The following is a 5525-nucleotide window of genomic DNA, read 5'->3' on the forward strand; positions in this document are numbered from 1 at the left end:
AATTGCTATTTTGTTTGTCCTTAGCATCTTGAGGCTTAGATGGTCAATGAACACTGAGTATCAGTTGGGGTGCGGCTGATAATTTCTTAAATATTAGGGTTATCCAGTAGTTTTCATACTATTACCCTCAGGGCTCAGGGCTCGTGTGTTGATGCCTTCTTTTGTAAAATGACATTAACAGCGTGATTTTTAAGCAAGTTACTTCGTGAGGACTGGGCTTAGACTCTGGTTAGTCAATCAAACCGTTCACTATAAATAAATCCTTCAACATGACCAGAAACTTCTCTCTGTCGCTCATCTCTCCATTTTATTTTTCCTCTCTCTAACTAAACTTCCAAATTTCAATGGCCGACTCCACCGAGACCACCGCCGCCTCTACATCAGCGCCACCACCGGAGCCGAAGCGATCCTGGGGCGACGAAGTGGACGATGAAGAGGTTGAGGAATCTAAACCTGGAGCTGAACTTAATGTTGATGGATTGGCTATTGATGAGAACAAGAAGATCAATAAGTTCCTTGATGAACCTGAAGATTCGAACATTAAAGCCGTACGATCTTTCTTTCCTAAGCTATTGTTAGGTTTTGGATTTTCGTTTTTATGAAGTTTAGGATCCAAAATGTTTATTAACTACTTTGACTTTGATTTAGGGTTTTGACCGATTAAATATCGTTTTTGTGACCTGTTTATTTCGGGAGAAAATGCATAAGTAGAAAAAGGAAGTTCTATAGGCTCTCCGTCAAGTTTTCATTTGAAGCATATAAGTGACTTCAATCTAATTTTTTTGATCACTTCGTTTCTCCAGAAAATTCGAGTTAAGGAAACAAATTTTATTGGCGGGTTTTTAAATTTACATTTGCAAGTTTATGTGACTTAAGTATAATTTCGTTAGCTTGTTTGTTTCTTGAGAAAATGGTAGAGGAAAAAGAAAGTTCACAAGGCTCACTTCCGAGTTTACATTCAAAAGATTTTAAGGGACTCGTAAAGGTCTTCTAAGCTGAGTTTAGTTCTTCAACTTTTGGTTCAATTAGTTTTCTTTTTGGTTCATAATTTTTTTAATGACTGTGGCTGTTTTGTTGAATTTAGGTTACACTTGGTGATACGCCATACACATCAGCTAGTACATTTGAAGATTTGAATCTGTCACCAGAGCTGTTAAAAGGATTATATGTCGATATGAAATTTCAGAAGCCTAGTAAGATTCAAGCTATCAGTTTGCCCATGATATTGACTCCTCCATACAAAAATTTGATTGCTCAAGCGCATAATGGTTCTGGAAAGACCACTTGTTTCGTGCTTGGTATGTTGAGCCGTGTTGATCCAAACCTAAAGGCTCCTCAAGCGCTTTGTATTTGTCCTACTAGAGAATTGGCAATTCAGGTTGGCTTCTGTGTTTCTCTCTTGGTCTAGCTCTAGTTGTTGATTCTTGTCTTTTAGTAGTTCTTTTTCAGTTACTAAATCAAGTTTTATGTTGAATTTTAATGGTCTCAAATAAATGTTGCAGAATCTGGAAGTTCTGCAGAAGATGGGGAAACACACGGGGATAACTTCAGAATGTGCTGTGCCAATGGACAGTACTAATTACATTCCAATTAATAAGCGGCCACCAGTTACAGCACAAATAGTGATTGGCACTCCTGGTACTATTAAGAGATGGATGTCGGCAAAGAAATTGAGTGTCAGTTGTATGAAGATTCTTGTTTTTGATGAAGCAGATCACATGCTGGCTGAGGTAATCTCATTTTGCTGATAATGCTGTACCTGTTGACTTTTAATGAAATTTACATTTTTAATATCTGTAGATAAAGTTGTCAAGATGATATGTTGTTGCCTGAACTTGATGGCTGACTGTGTGGTTCAGCAAGTTGTATAGATTGATAGTCCCCTTCTTAAATGTGGGATCATCAGAAATCTTGGATTTATCCTTGTTTTCTGTGACAACTTACGAATGTCAAGCATAGAACAATTTTTAACTGGCCCAAAGTTTTGTAACTGGAAAATACTTCATATTGAAACTTTTGTAATAGTAATTACTGCATGTGATCATCTTTGTGTCTCTTTGTCTGTGTGTTATTAATGATTCTATATTATCTCTATCATATGAGTATGAGTTTTTGGTTTCTAAATTCATGAATTGCCCGCATGGTTTGTGGGAGTAGTTTGGAAAGTTGTGCTTAGGTCTTTGTATGAAAGATCCCTAAATGTAGTGTAGCTTTTGGAGGTTGATTAGAAATTTGTTATTATGTTGTTGTGAGAAATTTCTATGCATCTTTCTAGAGTTACATTGAGGTTAATGTGAAGTCAAATCAATTAGTTTTGAACATTATTAGTTTACTGGATCTTGTTGGTGTCTTTTTATTTTTATTTTTATGGTTTTTCTTGGGTTGGACAGGAATATCTTTTTATGGTTGACCTCGAGGAAGCAAGTAGATGGGGATGAGAATGGTGGCCATTTGCTGAAAGTGCTAATTTCAAAGGTGTTTGAAAGACTTGGCTACCACAACATCCTTCTAATTACTCCATTAGTATCTGAATTGTCCTCGTGATTAGTACTTCGTTTATGATATAAATCATTTATTACTGGTTCTAAAGCAAGTTTATGTGCTTTCTTTAATTTGTACAATCTTGCAGATGATTTAGTTTGTTGCAGTAAAACATTTAGATAATCTTTATGCATTAATGAGTGTGGTAATCAATGTTTGATTTCTCAGAAAGATTCAGAGAATCATTATGCTTTACGTGGATATGCCATCAGACATTGTTTGCTTACAAATATTAAATATGCAGGATGGCTTTAAAGATGACTCTTTGAGGATGATGAGGACATTGAAAGAAGCAATGCTCAGTGCCGGTTTGGCTAATAATGTGTGGTTAACGTACTTCCAACTCAGTGTGACGACTGTGCCATAAGGTGTTCTGTATGCTGCTTTTACTTGTCTCCGATTTATGCTGAAATTTTTAAATTTGGTGGAATTGCGAGTTTGTCTTCTTTGACTGAACTGAACTGCAAAATCTAAAGTGACTAGTAGCTTCTTTTGTAATGCTCGAATAATATACATGCAATGACTGTATTAGTATCAAGGGCATGTGACACTTTATCTAAACTTCATTTTCTTTCTCTTCTCCTTGCCCTACTTTGCCCCATAATAACTGCATTTTAGTTGCTAGATATAGCACAAAATTACTTATGGTACTCTTTTGCAATTTAGTGATATTTATTTGAGCAGAGAAAATTTCGTGGACAGTGTTTGACATCTTTTTAATTTCCACTTTTCTTCTAGGTTCTTCTATTTCTGCCACATTTAATGACACTGTCAAGATTTTGTGGCAAGAGTTTGAAAGATTACAATCAACTCTTTGTCAAGAAAGAAGAGTTGTCATTAGAATCAGTGAAGCAGTACAAAGTGAAATGTCCTGATGAACTTTTAAGGTTAGGGTTATTAAGGACAGAATTTTTGAATTAAGAGAAAACTTGGGGCAGACCATCATTTTTGTACGCACAAGACATAGTGCAAGACATTGCACAAGTCTCTTGTGGAACTTGGGTATGACGTACCACGATTCAGGGTGCTCTGAAGCAAGAAGACCGAGACAAGATAGTTAAAGGTTTAAAGATGGTTAACTCAAGTTCTTATATCAACTGACGTTCTTGCCCGCGGTTTTGACCAGCAACAGGTGTCTGTCAAAACCACTGTTTTATTAATTTCTGTTTGTGTCATGGAGCCAACATTCTGATTTCTTTTTCTGCAGGTTAATCGTCATAAATTATGATCTTCCTGTGAAACATAACACCACAGAGCCTGACTGTGAGGTCTACCTGCATAGAATTGGCCGGGCTGGAAGGTTTGGCCGTAAAGGTTATTTTCTGAATTGGATGCTGTTTGTTAATCTCTTGTTGGCAATACATTTGATTGGTTATTTGAGAGACGGTTGGCCTTCTGTAACCTGCCATAGTTCTGTACAATTATAATGGTATCACTTTTGAATGCTCATGCTTTTCTGTTGACTATCGAATCGTGGTTATATTTTCATACATTTCTTTGCATGATTGATGTACTTTAAGGAAATCCTGTATGTTCTCAGTGATGTTCAATGTGTTTACATCATCTTGAATCATTACACCATACATACAGAGAATTATGTAATATGATTTGCATCTCAATATTCTAGTTCTTCTCCAATTTACATTTTATATAAGGTGCAAAAGATTGATTTTAAATAGGCTTCTATCTATATGGATATGACTTGGTGGAAATAGGAATATAATTATTACTAAAGTCCTTATATGCGAATGTACAGGAGCTGTGTTCAATTTGCTGATGGATGATAAGGATTATATGCTGATGGAAAAAATTGAGCGACACTTTGGTTCCCAGATATCTGAGGTAATTTTAAGGCCTGTTTTCCTGGTTGAAGAATTTCTCCCTGTCAGTGAAACTCTGTTTGATGTCTAAGGATAATTAACACATTAACATAAACATACATGTCGACAAACAGTTGGGATCTCGTGTTAGGTTTTAAAGTTTGGCCTATATGTGTTATTGGATTGTGTGGGGCTGACTGTTGAAAACACTTAATATTATGTTCGAGAACATGGGGGAAAACTGAGGCTTGTTCTTCCACTCGTGTCTGTGATGTGCGTTTACACCATCTAATTATTTTCTTGCTAATGCTGTGTGATGTAGGTACCATCATGGAATAGTGTTGATGACTTTAAGGCAGCGCTGAAGGCAGCCGGTTTGCTGTGATTGCCTGCTGTACCAGTTTACCATGAAGGCTGAGAAGCAATGATTATCACCTGTAAATTTTCGCGGTCTGAGTAACAAGCATGATCGGGTTTTGGTTTTGGTGATTTAAGTAGTTGAAAAATCAATTTGTTTGTCAGATAGTAGAGGTTTAACGTTGTTTTGTGATTATTTTTGATAGATATTCCTGATATAGCCTGTTTGTTGAGTTGAATTTGTATTTGGATTCAATTCAGGGCCATCAATCTATATTAGTATTTATGTATTCAACCCAAGGCGATTGCTGTCTATTTATCACTAGTCATGTACTGAATCAAGACAACTGCAGATTGAAAGATAATTGATAATATGGTGCTGTAACTATTAGATTAACATCTCAATTAGATGATTCATCTGTTTCTGGGTTTTCCGTCTGTGGGAAAAAAGACGACTTTATGTATGTATGTATGCAGTTCCATTGATAAAAGAAAGCCAAAATAAAAAATTGATTAGCACAATGAGAAGAAAATCTATGTTCTTATTTAACAAGAAGATCTGAATTCTGTAATCAAGAGTAGACGCACGGCAAGCGCTTCCTGATGCTCTACATGGTACATACTACTGTTTAACTGTCTCGTCTCAATTCTGCACTCTTCACCAAATCATCAGTATTCAAAATGCCCTGTCTGGGTTGCTAGATCCTCTAGAATTAATGCTTTGGTATATCTTCAATCAAATACATGTCTGCATCCTCTCGCAGTACCAGCGCTCTGCATGTTTCATCTTGGCTTGCAACAACAATT

At 36.3% G+C, this 5525-nt stretch overlaps 1 pseudogene; it reads left to right on the forward strand.

The window, feature by feature from the left end:
* Nucleotides 1-299: 299 nt before the first annotated feature.
* On the forward strand, nt 300-5115 carry LOC116105726 (annotated as a pseudogene).
* Nucleotides 5116-5525: the final 410 nt, after the last annotated feature.

The sequence above is a fragment of the Pistacia vera genome, unplaced genomic scaffold (assembly GCF_008641045.1).
Source record: "Pistacia vera cultivar Batoury unplaced genomic scaffold, PisVer_v2 Contig503, whole genome shotgun sequence".
Lineage (NCBI taxonomy): Eukaryota > Viridiplantae > Streptophyta > Magnoliopsida > Sapindales > Anacardiaceae > Pistacia > Pistacia vera.